The sequence below is a fragment of the Medicago sativa genome, chromosome 6, assembly GCF_051527215.1.
Source record: "Medicago sativa cultivar Bolivia chromosome 6, Bolivia_mono, whole genome shotgun sequence".
Lineage (NCBI taxonomy): Eukaryota > Viridiplantae > Streptophyta > Magnoliopsida > Fabales > Fabaceae > Medicago > Medicago sativa.
This window is the reverse complement of record NC_140754.1, coordinates 5,252,060-5,267,350: the sequence shown is the minus strand read 5'-3', so window position 1 is coordinate 5,267,350 and position 15,291 is coordinate 5,252,060. Positions and strand designations below refer to the sequence as shown.

At 32.8% G+C, this 15,291-nt stretch overlaps 1 long non-coding RNA gene across 1 annotated transcript; it reads right to left on the bottom strand.

Moving 5' to 3' along the window:
* Window positions 1-10,629: 10,629 nt before the first annotated feature.
* LOC146912268 (uncharacterized) lies at window positions 10,630-11,296 on the bottom strand. The gene is made up of 3 exons (XR_015016282.1): window positions 11,195-11,296; window positions 11,034-11,091; window positions 10,630-10,880 (listed from the first exon to the last, which is right to left on the bottom strand). It is a non-coding gene; the product is annotated as an uncharacterized LOC146912268 (long non-coding RNA).
* Window positions 11,297-15,291: the final 3,995 nt, after the last annotated feature.

The following is a 15,291-nucleotide window of genomic DNA, read 5'->3' as shown; positions in this document are numbered from 1 at the left end:
ATTATAGTGATGTATAACATACAAATATTGGTGTTGGATATGTGAGTTATTAGATAATTGATGAATGGACTCCAAAATATAGACAAGAAAATATGTAAAGTAGTCATTAATTCATGATAGTTGTGAATAGATTTTTAACATTCAACTGCTTGAAAAAATGGTATGAGATTTTGAATTAATTCATACACAAATACACACTTCGTTTTTCACTTACTATGCATTGCAGTTGTATATGGAAATCAGACAACTTCTATAAAGTTATCAAGTCAGATGAATAACCTATGAAAATAGTGATAACATTTTATGGAGATGGAGAAGGAGACTTTTTATATAAGTAGAATAAAATAATAGGGAGAGAAAATTTAAATAGTATTAGAACAAATTTAAACAATATTATAAAAATGGAAAATAGTAAATAAAGTAATTTAAATGAAGGGTAAAATTAGAATAAAAAATTCAACTCTTTTATATATTGTTATCGGTCAGGCCAACTAATGCCAAGATAAATAATCTTCTCAAAATTGACCAATTGATTTTTTCATATTTGTTTTCATAAATATTCATTCATTAACGGGCCAATTTATAGACTTAATCTTTCTAATTAAAATGTTTAATTTGAGAGTTAAATTGATGAAATTTTTATTTCTAAAATTTATCAATTAAAGCAACTGTAACAAAAGAAATTTTGTAGAACAAACATAACCAAACAAATATGGTTAGGGAAAATGACATTCTTACCATCAGAATCGATATACCATCAGTCCATCATCAATAAGATTATGAGGCAAACATAGCTGCAGATGAAGACAAAAAGAAAGCTCCATTGATTCCAAACTTGCTTCCAACATCTAACATCCATACCGTTTATTATAATTTAACATTATAAATTACATACATACATGACTATTTGTAAAAAAAATTAAAAACAATTTTGGCATATAAATAATTTAAAGACTATTTTTTTAGAGATTTTTTTTAATGAAAAATAGAAGTTGTTGTGTTTGTCTAACATAAAGAAATAATTTAATAAGTGGTTTTTAAGCGAAGTTGCTATAAACATTTGAAGTTTTTACTTTTTAGATTATTATTTTATTTGGATTCTAATTCGTTAAAGGAAATGTCAACATGTGTCCTGAAGGCAAACATTAGTGAACAAAATATATATAAAATAAAATAAAAAATCTGTGTTCAAAATTGGACCTTCAATTTTTTTAAAGTTTAAAATTTGTTATTTCTAATACAAGTATTATATTTTTACCTTCCTTAAATTGTCATAACAAACCATTGAAAACTTTAAAAAAATGGGTTGTTTAAAAATACTAATTAAAAAATGGGTATATTAACTCTAAAAGAAGTGATATGTAACAAACAAACCCTTAATTATCCATGGTTAGTAGAGTATTGTCTTTCAACTTTGTTCTTTTAAATTATTTTTATGTTTTACTTTTTTCCTTAAATTTGTGAGTTTTTATTTTAGGCTATTAAATTATAAATGTTAGCCCTTGATATATTTTTTTTTTAATTTGATCTCTTAAGTTACAAACGATAGACACTTTAATATTTATAATTTAATGGATCAAATTATCTACTATTTATAATTTAGAGATCAAAATAAAATGAGAAAAATGCCTAAGTGTCTAAATTTTTAACGTAGACCAAATTTGAACAAATTTTTTTTTTAAGCTTATATGGTAGATAATTTGATCCTTTAAATTATAAATAGAAAAAAAAAGAAGACGCATCTTGTTTTTTGTATCCTAAACCATAAAAAGTCTAGAGTTAAGTGTGCTTGATTTGGAGCGATTTTGGAATGTGTTATCTTATGAGAAGTTTCTTGAAAAGTTTGCGAGTGATTACAAAATACGCTAAAAAGATTTGTGTTGGTATATAGGGTTAGGCGACAATCCTAAAAGTCGTCTAAGCTGTTACAAGTGTAAGCTTGAGGGTTACGAGGGCGAGGAGTGGTTGCTGGTGCACAATGCACGACAATGAGTGGCGATGCTCATTCTTAGAAGTTTTAAAAAAGTGTGTGAGTGATGACAAAGCACGTTGAAAAGCCTTTACGTCTAAAATATGGTGTCATTACCAACTGAGCTATGCTCATAGGGACAAGACCAAGGCAATACCAGCTCACGTTTGTTCCGCTAGGCCGTTTCAACATATCTGATATTCGGGTCACGCCATTTATATATATTAATTGTTTACGTGCAGTATATATATAAAAAAATATTCGGGCCCCCAAATTTTGAAGGCTTAGCTCACTAGAGCTGTTTGTATTCCCCTAAGAGTCGGCCCTTCTTATACCAACTTGGCTGCTACTTTTTTTTTATTAGGATAAATCACATTGTTTATTCACGATTAATTATACAAAGTGTTTTTTTTAAGATGTTAAATTAATCCACCCAAATTGACATCGGTGAAAATCGAACCTGAGACCTTGAGGAGGAGCACACTCCCAGATCTCAAGCCAATACCACCAAGCCACCCCAAATGGGTTAATTATACAGAGTGTTAATCGAACCTGAGACCTTAAGGGCACAAGTTAACATTTCCATTTTTTATAACAATAAAATTGTTAAACAAATGCATTAAAAATCATGTTTTTTGTTTATCGGGTTGGCCCGTCAACTTGTCAACCCGCCATAAAGCAGAGTGGAGGTAGAATTTTGGTCTTGGTCACTCAATCCGTCTCGCTCCGCTTTTAATGGGCTTAAACATGACGAGTTTAAACGCGACGAACCGGTCTGCTTTGTCATCCCTAATAATAACATTCTTATCGCTTAAAAGATAATTCCAACTTTTTCTTGCACTTATTTAATATTATACCATCTTTATTCATAGTCAACTTACTTTGAATGACATTGTCAAACAAATTTCACAATTTTTTTTTTGTCAAATATCAAAACTTATTTAATAGTCAATTCACTCTGAATGCACCTGTTTTCTTTTGTTCATATTCATTTTTTTTCTTTTCCATTGGGCTTACAACTCATCAAGGAAAAAGAAAGTTACTCTTAGGCTTTAAAAATTTCTCCAATCCACCTCAAAATTACCTATTTACTCCCAACAACAGTTAATTGACGTAATGATACTTTTTACTTTGGTTAAATCGATTTAAAAATTGATTCATCCGAGTCACAAGAACACTTAACTACCTTTGGAGAGGCGAACAACGGCTAAGTGCCGCTCGGTCAACAACAATTGAGAAAATGAGAAAAGTAATTTTCAAAGAAAAATGAATTCAATATCTTATTTTGAATAGTCTAGTTTATTCAACTGAATTAATTAACATTTTATTTTCAATGGCATATGGAAGGATGTTGAAGTTCACCCAAAGAAAAATCTCCAAATTTCCACTTATTTTACCAACTTCCAACAAAAATCTTTCTCAAAATTTTCCATCCACATTGAAGAAAAACGGGTTCAGTGTTTGTAGTAGGCCACTTAGTTTTATTTTTTTATTTTTTAACAGGAAGTGAGAAAATTAATTAACATTTAGTGGTAATTAATAAAATCAAATAGAGGATTAATAGGCCTAACCATAGGTGGCAACTAAGCATAATCCCTTTTTTCTGAAAGATATCTATGTTGAGACAAAATCCTTCTTTGATGTTTTAAAGATTACAAACATATTATATTTATTTAATCTTGTTATCTACTAATTCGTTTTGTGAGAATTTGTTTCATGAGAATGAACTGAGAACGTTCTGGCAAATACGATGAAAATGAAACAGTACATCAAAAGTGAACAAGTCTACACAACAATAAAACATGACAGAAATGTAACATTGAAAGATGTCTCTTGGGCCCAAATATTAGTTAGATCCATTTGGAAGCTAAAGACCCATAAAGAATAAATATTTCACTCATGGATAAGAGCACATGACTTATTAAAGCATGACATCACTAAAACAAAGGACAATGACATAATCTGCATTGAGCAACAAGTTAACAACTCATTACAGCTGGTTCTCTCCCTTGAAAGCAAGCTACAGTGCAAGCAAAGCTAGGCAAATAAGACAGAACATTCTGAGAACGTTCTGACTATTTTAAGAACAAAAGAGAAATCAATTGAGACTTTGGACAACTATCAAAAACGTGTCCAACAACTTTATTTTCTCCCTTGATCACTAAGACACTCCTCACCTATAAATACAAGGTGTTATACCCTAATTTTGGACCTAAAAATACAAGCTCAATTCTTTCCTTTCTTGCATTTCAAGCCATTTGAACTGTCTCTGATCAATTGCATCTTTCTCTGCATTTTATTTCAATATTATTTGCAAAATTTACATGCAAGGGCATTTTAGTCATTTCCTATGTCAAAATTTCTTTCAATCTTTAAAAATTGTTTGAGTCCTTTCAAATAGGTTGAATAAGTCTTCATTTCAATCCTATGTCAAAATCCAGTTCAAAATTTGCATTTGAAGTCATTTTGAGTCAGTTTTGCCCCTAGGGGCATTTTAGTCTTTTCATGTGTCAAAACTCTGTTTAAACTTTTAAAATTGTCTCTGAGTCTTTTAACTTGCTTGTATAAGCTCTTGCTTTACTTCCCTGTTGAAAATCCATTTTAAAATTGCATCTGAGTCATTTTTAGTCGTTTTAAGCCTCCAGGGACATTTTGGTCATTTCACATAAAATTGCTAATTCTTTTTAATCTGCTTCGTTGATTTTAATCGTATCGCTTTACGTTATTTTTCAATTTACTTTTTCAATTCAATTTTAGTTTTAATTTCCATTTTAGTCCTCGTACTTTTGTTATTTGCATTTTAATCCTTTTTTTAGTCAAAGTCAAGGTTTGTTACAAGTCAAGTGCCACGTGGCAGTCCATCATTGGTCCAAGCATTCCCACATCACCTATAAATAGGTCAAAATTGGTCAAGGTTCATTCAACTAATCATTTTTCGCTTTTCACCAATTTTATTTTTTTCAATCATTTTTACACAAAATCACAAAAATTCCTAATTATCTTTCCCACTTTCTCTCTCCTCTAACTAACTTCCACCATAACCAAAAACTTCAACAACCTCCATAACCACCACACTCCACCCAAACAACCACCACAACTAACCTAAACCACCACCTCTAACCACCACATTCTTCACAAAATCTCCGGAATTCATCCAAACCGATCCATTTTCCTATCCATTTTCGTCCCTTTCCCTTCACAACAATCGTACAAAATTTTGCAAATTCGTCCATGAATACATAACAATTTCGAAAATCGATCTCAAACAACAACGGTGACGGATTCGTGACGGTACAGTGATGGAATTGTGAGAAGGAAACAGAGAAGAGAACGGAGAAGAAACAACCAAGATCAAGTTCATCGCACACTGAACCGGTACAAATTCGAATCACAACGAAATCAGAAACGCAAGTCCATCGCACCTGAAACACCTTCAGATCGTGAATCTTGCAGGCTCCACTTCGTGAACCAGGCATTAGCATCAGATTATTGGTCACGTTTTTTTCATCTAATTCGAAGCATAGAACCTCCAGCAAGCTTGGATCCACGCTTTCACTGAAGCTTCCCGTTCTGCTTCCTCCATTTTCAATCCAGGTATCATTACTTCAAACCTGCGCTTAAAACCTCTTCTTGATTCACGATTTGTGCCACGTTTTGGACTTCTTTGCATGAAATCAACGGATTATGTCCAGATCGGTGCCTATTGCTTGTGTTTGAGTTTGTCCTTCTCTGACTATGTTGAAATCGAAGCTTTGAATGGATGTTATGAATCTGTCTTGGACTGTTCTTGTTTGTTTTTTCTGCGTTTGTGAAGAGTGAAGATAGGTGACGAATTAGTTCATGTGTTCATGGATGATTGTGTTAATTTCATGTGGTGTGAAGGAGGCTTTGAATGTTTGAGAAAAAGAATGAAACGATGGGAAAGAAGAAGAAGAAGCTACTCATTTACCCATGCTGCCTTTCCTTCTTATTTAGTTTTATGCTGCATATTTGTTTCTAACCCATTTACCCATGGGTCTAACCGACCCACTCCAAATCCAGGCCCATATATTCTTCTTTTATGATTGTTTCTTTGTAGTTTTGTTGTTTGCACCCCCAGTATGCTTACTGCACCCCCCTGTTTGCTTCAAAATTCATGATAAAATCTCTAAAAATTTATCAATATTTTCCTTGTTAGTTTGAGTTGTTCTTGGTGTTTTTTTTTACATGTTAAATTTGACTGAAAAAATACATGGAGATGTGTCTTAGTATCCTTGTTAGTTCAACACTTTTTTTTCTTTTGATTAAATTGTATAGAAAAACCTCCAAAAAGTGCTCATGTGTTTTTTATACTTTGATGATGATTCTTGATGCCAAATATGCTGAATCTTTCACCTTTGAAATGTATGCAATTTCCTTGATTTGTGTGTTGAATTTTTGGTACCTTGTGCTTCAAGTAACTTGGTGTTTTCTTGTAGAAATAAGGTGGTGAATACACCTAAAATTTTGCTATGTTTGCTTGGCTTGATCGTTTTTACTTAATTTCCATGTTATGGCTGAAGGAAAAATGCTCTATAAAATTGCCATAATATGGGAACTATAAATCCTACACTTGCCACTATCTTGTAGTGAACTTTTAGGTGTATGTAACATCTTTTTCTTTGATAATTCTAGTATGTGTTTAATAGCCTCTTGATTGCTTAATAATCATCATGATATTTCTCTATATTGTGTTTCTAACCTTTCATTTCTTGTTCTATAAGCACTTCATAAACATTCCCATCATTTCATGCATTTTTGTTCACTAACCCCTTTATTTCCATCTTGTGTTTTTTAGCTTTACTTTCCTCGCAATTTAATTTCATGCAAAGATTAGAATGTAATACTTAGGAGTTTTTGTATTTTACCTTTGTGCCTTTTAATTTCTTGGCAAAGAGGCCATAGAATGTATCTAGGGTATGATGTAAAGGACAATGGACTCTAATGATGTACACCGACACAAGCACCGACACATGCACACACACCACTTTAGGTATATAGCTAGAATATGCATGTTTAGATGTATGTTTAGGATTGTATGTTTAGATGAATGTTTAGGCTTTATACCTAGAAAAATCATTTTCCCAAAAAAAACTTGAACAAACTTCACTCAAACATTTTTCATAATAAACCTTGGGGTCAAAACCCCATTGAATTTTCCTTTTATTTTCTTAATCAAACTTCAATGAAAAATAATCAAACTTTGACTTCTTTTGCAAAATGACTAATCAAACCTCACTCTTTTCATAAATTCTCATGCCTTTAAGGCCTCTCTCTTATTCTTCAAATTCCATTTTCAAACTTAAAATCAACCAACAAAAACAAAAACATTTTTTGAGAGAGAACTACGGTGGATTTGATCCCTTAAACGGGTACGTAGGCAAGGAACAAAATTCCTTCAATTCAACTAAAATAAAAAATCCAAAAACATCCTTCTCCCTCCAATTCTTCACCTAGAAACTTTTAGGTTTAAACAAACACTTTCAAAATTGCATTTAAAAATAAAGCGCGCGCGTAGAAATTAAAGACGGTTCCTATAGGATACTATAGTCGTTATGGGTGCCTAACACCTTCCCGTAGCGAAAACAACTCCCGGACCTCGATTCTCAAGGGTTTTGCTTACTTTTTCCCTTCCCAAGAAAAAATAAGGTATCACCGGTTTAAAAGGTTCAAACGTAATCAATGTTTGACACCCGAAAACCAAGATAAAACACAAGGGTCTTTGAAGGTTATAAGCAAGAGTTTGAAAGCTAATATTCTCTCAAGTTAAAATCATCACTACAAAAAAAGCTCTTCGCAAACAAAGCAAATTCCAAGCTCTCTCACTATATCTCTTGGATCTTCTCTTTCGAATTTGCTATTGTAAAACTCAAACAAGTGTTGAGTATTTATTTGATCCAAACAAATCTAATCATACAAAGTATGTTGTATTTCTCAAAGTCTATTGGGATTAATAGTTTTGAGATAGAAAATTCCAACCTTTCTTTTGCTAGTGTGCAAAGAATTGTAGAAGCCTGCTGAGGTTGATAATACAGGTGTAACAAACTGATCTAGTGTGATCTAGTCAGAAGTTTCTGTTAGCAAGACAACTATAGCGGATAATCTCACACGAGGTGTGGGGACTGGAAGTAGGCGGGTTTGGTGAACCAGGATAACTCTCCTGTGTTATTCCTCCCTCCCTCTCTCTCTCTCTCTCTCTCTCTCTCTCTCTCTCTCTCTCTCTCTCTCTCTCTCTCTATTTAAAGTTACACAACACACACACACACACACACACTTTATCACACTTATATTAATCTCCAGAATATTCTGGTCCTAATTAATCATTATCAAATTAATCCAGAGTGCTCTATCTATCCAGAGTGCTCTCTCTCTCTCTCTCTCTCTCTCTCTCTCTCTCTCTATTAATCAAACATTAATATTGTTGCTTTATCTTATTCAATATTAAATTGTCTCAAGAACATTCTGATCCAAGATAAAACAATTGCTTAAATATTTAACTAAAGTTTAAAATCAACATACAATATTGTTTTATCATTCTGTCTTATATTAATCATTCTCCAGAACATTCTGGTCTTTGTTAAAATAATCTTATATTTTAATTTAAGATCATTTTTCTCATTCTGCTTATAATCATTCTTCAGAACATTATGTTCTGATCAATTAAATTGTTATATACTCAAATCTTGTTGAACTAACGTACACCAAGAACATTCTTGAGTATATAAATCTAAACTTAACTTTCAGGAATAATTTTTAAAAGGGTCACAATTCAACCTCCCTTTCCTGTGACGTTTATTGCTACTTCAATCTAAACATAATAGTACTTACCTGGTGGAACTAAAACTTACAACGTGATCAAACAAACATACAATAAAAGCAGCAATATTAAGGAGGTCATGTCCATCATTGTACCCTGAATTAGCTATTTCACCACCGATAGTTGTAACAATGCCTCCAGCTACTCCGTCAGCTACACCTTCAGCCACACCACCAGCCACGTGACCGCCAATAGTTCCAACAGCTCCTCCAACAGCTCCTCCGTGTGCTCCTCCTCCCTTTCTTGGAGCAGCTCCTCCTACATTTCTTGGACCAGCTTCTTTCACTTCTTCCTTTCTTTGGATCAAACCAAAGCCTTCATCTTTCTTTTCAACAGCTCCTCCGAATCCACTTTTTGGAGCAAGTGCTCCTCCATTTCCAGCTTCTTTCACTTCGTCTTCCTTTGGAATAGTTCCAACAGTAGCATTGACCATTAGGAATAACAGGAAAAAAGTTGAGATATTCATCTTGATAAGAAGATGATTAAATGGATACAATGAAGAGATGAGGAACTATCAGTAGGCCACTTAGTTAAATTAATTAACATTATATTTTCAAATATGATAGGTGACTCACATTTGAGAAGGAGATTATTGGTTCAAGTGTGAAAAATTGTCTGTGGGGTTCTAGTATGGATCAAGTTAGTGATATCAGTGACTCACATCACATGCGTGCGTGCATGAGTGTGTGTGCGCGCGCGAGACAAAAATTACAAATGAGATAAGTTTTATTATTCTCTTGATTTTGCTTCGTTTATATTATGCCTTATTTTCTTGATTTCAATTCCGTTTATGAGACTAAAGTCTTACTCATCCCACATATTTTGATTGACTTGAGGTTAAGGTACATACAAAGTCTTTGGTTCAATTAAGAACAACAAGTTCGAAATATGACAAGTAGACTTTTTTTTTCTTTCATGAAAACTAAGCAAGAAGACATTTTCAATAGTAGAAAGGCAGAAGCATTATTTTGCTATATATAAATTAATATGACACTTGTTTATCTTTACAATTCAACTTATTCTCTATCAATTTCATTGGAATTTCCACACACAGAAAAATCCAAGGTAATTGAGTTTATCACACCGGTTTGAATCTCCAAGCTTTAGATTATTCTAAAGCATTTAGAGATAAGTTAGATTCTTCAATATGTGAACTTCAACATTTGGCAATAATCATTACTTAGAAGGAAATATACCAAAGTGTATTGGTTCACTTGGTAAGTTGATAGAGTTGAATCTTATGAACAATACTTTTGTTGCAGAAAAGGGATTTAAAACCTATTTTTTAAAGATTTAAGACCTGTTTTTAACCGGGGTTATATCACCGGGTGTTGTATGTATTACATACCACACCTGTTTTTAAGCGGGTGTAAAAACTACTTATTGTACCCTTTATTTGTAAAAAAAGGGTGTGATATATGTATTTTTAAAACCTATTTTATTACAAAACGGGTGTGGAAGTGGACATATAACACCATTTTTATTACAAAAAACAGGTGTTGAAAATATAGTACCGCATTAAAAAAAAATCAACCTGCATGCACGCTGTCACCTACAGGAAGGGCATTAAGCTATTCCACTCCACAATGCATTTTTTTTTATTTGCAATGAATAGAATATAATAGTTCTTCATAAACCAATATGCATACAAGAAAGGGTATTAAAATTTTAAATGAAACTAATTTTTCTTAAATAACAATTGAGTTCATTCGGAAATAGTTCCCAATATTACGATAACATTATTCAGAATAAAAACACTAAAAAGGTCTTACATATTGAAGACAGTACTTGATCAATATTGTTTTCACATGATTACATAAAAAAATAGTCCAAATTCCTTCATTAGTCTTTATATTTCAGTAGGTATCACTAATAATTGGAGATTGAATTACATAAGAGAATATACCATCTCAATATTTTTGTCTCTTGCATGTTAAGAATAAAGAAATATCACCATCAAAAAATTGCATCTGAAAACATGAAAAAAATAATGTCCATGCAAGCAATGATACTGACTATCTTTATTGGGGACTTGTCGTAGAGCTTCATCCACCATTTGTTGAACTGATTTCCCTTCTGTAGGGTATAAAGGAAAATGTTAATGTCCAATAGAGTGCACATGAGGGACAAGGGTAGTAGCAGACATACATTGCCAATTACTAAGCAATGACCAAAGTACGTAACTATACGAACATTGTATTTAAGATAATAAAAAATTAACTAACTTACGCATAAAATCGCTTTGGATAAGCCACAAGAGCTTAGCCTCCAACACAACATCATGGCCCTATAAAAGCCATCAATTGAAAAAGAAATTAAATTAACAACAAAAAAAGTTTATTAAAAAACTGATTAGATGAATGAAGACAGTACTAAGGCATGTGGACTACCTTCACTCTATTCTGACATACAAAGGTTGTATGTATAGATATATACAGATTTGTAAAATTAAACAAACAAGTTAGTAATCACAATTTACCCAAAATATTGTTGCAACGCAAAATAAAAAATGAAGAAAGAGAGAGACAAAAGGAATTAGAAAAATAAATGATATCAACTAGCAAAAGTTCATCAAAATGCAAACATAAAATTCTTTAGTGAGCTCAACCGCCAATGAGAATCTAGAGATGTCAGCTTCACTTATTTAGATATACAAAGAAAGACGTAAAGTGATAAAAGTAGAACCCACGTATGGTTAATATCAAACTAACAACATTGATTCAATACATCACAAGCTTCTGCAGTTTTAGCTCAAGGGAATCATAAACATTTGAAGTTTTTTAGTTAACGTTTCACAATTTCTAATCCCTCACTCTTAAAAAGATTTTGAATCTCATATTTAAGCTCAATTTACATGCAAGGTAACATATCCTGAAGGCCAATATATATATATTATATTTGTTGTCAGTCTCATTTTGAGTGCTTAAGTAAGACTGATGTGCACATACAAAATTAATAACAAGCTTTGAAGGAAACAAAATAAGAGAATTAGAAAGAGAAATAGAGAATAAACTGAGACATGTGATGGAAAAAAGACAACGAAAATCAGAGTGAAACAAACATATACCTGCAGATTTTTAAAAACTCAATAATTGGAATCAACAATTTTATAATAATTTTAAATGTATCAAATTATAAGAGAAAATGAGACAGTGAAAACTGAATTGTGATTTACCTCTGTCACCTTATTTCAGTTGAATGACCAAGCGAGAAAGTGGTTACTGACAGTCGCAAACAACTCGTCCAATCTTCCTATCTTGCATTCTTCGCCTTAGGTTCTGTCTCCATTATGTTGCCTCTGTTATCCATTCTTCTTACTCCTTCTTCCTCCCATCTTCACATCACCATTCCTTGCTTCATTTTCACAGTCCCTCCTTGATTGCATGTCTTGTAAAAGAATACATAAATGGAAAAATCAATTCCACATAATCATGAATAGGAAGGAAAAATTATTTTACGGAGAACGCAAATGTAACAAAAGACATAACACCCATGAATTTACCGTTGTTTTCGTTTGCAGGAGTTTGATTGTGGCCTCTTTCTGATGGCCCTACGTCCTCTCTTTATGAGAAAGTTTTCAAAAATAATCAAATTTTAATTCTTTTTCACTCACATAATCACAAGACCTATGTACAAATGGAGTAAAATTTACGCATTAGAAAATATAATCAACCATTAAAATTTTCTCAACCATAGGGGATTTCCTTAAGTTAAAAATTAAATACTTATTCTGGTTGAGTTCAGAGGCTTCCATAAGCTAGAAACTAATCAAACTGGATCATCACATAAAAATCATTGATGTTTTAACTTATATTTAACAACTTCACTCTTCCATAAACCAATAAATTGCAATACTAAACATCTATCTAGACTGATAGGAGAGAAGTCCAACTTTCACCCAAAAGATAATAAAACACCTGCACCAAAAGTATCTTGGTTCCAAATAATGCAGAAATAAAGAATATTTTTCTTAGAGTATGGAAATTGGAAAACATCGAAAGACATGTGATAGACGTTTGGCAAGTGCACCAAATACTATCGAAGTAGTAAAATATCGATCCCACGAGGACTGTGTTAATCTCAATTCAGCAATTAGGTAAAATATTTAGGATGCGTAAAAGTTATTTTTGGTTTGCCACTAGGCAGTAGATTTGATTGCATAAAATTAAATAACATAAAATAAAGATTTGGTTAGAAAATAATAGAGAGATGAGATCAGGTCTTTCGAATCATCTATGTTCCCCTAATTGGTGTACTGCACTTATTCTTATGAATGATTTTCTAGTTCCACGATAGTTAACAAAATAGTCCTAATCAATCCCTTGAGTTAGGACCCTCTTCTCAAACTACAGCCCCTAATTCCTTAGGTGGTCTAATAATATTTGAAGGTTTAAGCACGTTAACCTAACATCACTAACAAACGATTATCCATTCCTAGACTAACCATGTTTATTAGAACAATTCAATTAAGTCTAAGTCGAAAGCTATGGTCAGTAGTCATTCGTTCTCACTAAATCATGTTTATATGGTGTCAATATATAAAAAGCATTAAGAACAATTGAATTGAATAAAAACTAGATTGTCATTCACAATAAATAGAGTTTCACAGCATCATGTATCAATTAGGGTTACAAAGAATCATCTCAGACCTAATCTCTAAGAGATTTAGCTACTCATAATTGAGTTTACAAATAGCATAATCAATGGAAGAATTAAAACATACATAAACTGGTAAAGAATGGAGGAAATCGCCCCGTTCTTCAGTCTCCAGGTCTGCAAATCGCACTTTCTCTCTCCAGAATTCGTAACCCCTGTTTTTGGAATAGACTTCAGCATAAATAGGCACATAAATTCGCCTAAAATCGTGTCACGTTTTAAGTAAATTGTGACACGTTTTTAAAAACAGCTGAAGAAATCGTGTCACGTTTTTGCAATCGTGACACGTTTTGTCCCAATGTCGAAAGCATGTTTTTCTGGTCTGGTAAAATCGTGTCACGTTTTGGCAAATCGTGACACGTTTTTGGCGTTTTTCCAGCATCTTCAATTTTTCCTCTTTTTAGCACTTTATCATCTTTTCATGCTTTTCTTGCTTTTCTTGCTGCTTAAGTTGCCTTGTGAACTCCAAAATGTGATGAAAATGACACTAAAAATAGCGCATAATTGACTGTCATCACAGCCCCAAACTTGAACCATTCCTTGTCCTCAAGGAATCTACTTGCAATACTGACAATCGACAGTAAAATAACAATTACCTGATCAAGCGATAGTACCTAAAAGTTCAACACCTTACTAGCTAAAGATGAGCTAGTTTGACTTGTACGCATCCACCAATTCACAACTCCACGCAAAAATATGAAAGGGTTCACACACAGTCGACATGCAATCTACATATTACCATACGCTTGAAAAGTTTCTAAACGTCAATCAAAATCCATGTCAATGCACACTTTGAGGTCTTTAAGGGTTATAACGGGGCTTAGGTGAAGGTGGGATAATATTTGGATAAGTAGGCTACACAAAATTTGAGTTAGGCATTCCTACGGAAGTTAAGCACAAAATTCAATCCATCATTCATTCACCTTATGGAACAACAATTCTTGCAAAGGTACTAGAGAACACTTGTAACTATTGGGACAATCGAGTTTAAAGTTACTCGAATTTTCAATGTTTTGTCCCTTTTTTCATTCTATTCTTTTCTTCCTTTTTTTTTTTTTTTTGATACACCATTTTTGTGTGTATTTTTCATGATAATGTTCTTTGTTCTCTAGTACCCCCAGCCCCAAACTTAGTTGGTTGCAAATTCCAATAGCAACCTCAAACTTAATTATTTAGCAACATTCTACAATGCCTAACTCAGAAAAGCTATATGGGACAAATCCTAAAAGTCTCTAAGCTTGTAATGTAGTTTGTCACCGAACAAAAAGTTCTAATCCTATCGGCTCAAATTGGCTAAGAAAAGGATAAAATTTAACAATTAAAATCAGGGTAGGCTTCAAAAGGCTCACAGGACCAAGCACTTTTGCCTCAGCGTGCTAATGACAAAGATCAATCAACAATAGAGAAACAATGCAAGTTCTAGAAATGTAAAAGCATGGAACACTCTATATAAGTAAATTGGAAAAATAAAATTTGGCCATGAATCCTTACAGTTATGATATCTGGGAGTTGTGACTACCTATCCTTAATGCCGTACACTTCGCCTTTGAAACACAAGTCACTCCTCCTTTTGAACTTTTGGAATACCACTTGAACAAACATTTGTTACTAAACTGTAAAAAGTCAACAAACAAGCAAATTCATCAATAATAAACAAGTTCAGATTCAATCACATAACAGGGGGTACAACTGAGTTATTCTAACACACTGACAATTGTCTGACTAACAATAGAAATAAAATACTGAAAATAAAAACATAATAAAAAGGATGGGTTGCCTCCCACCAAGCGCTTTCTTTTACGTCATTGAGCTTGACACTTCAACACCCTAG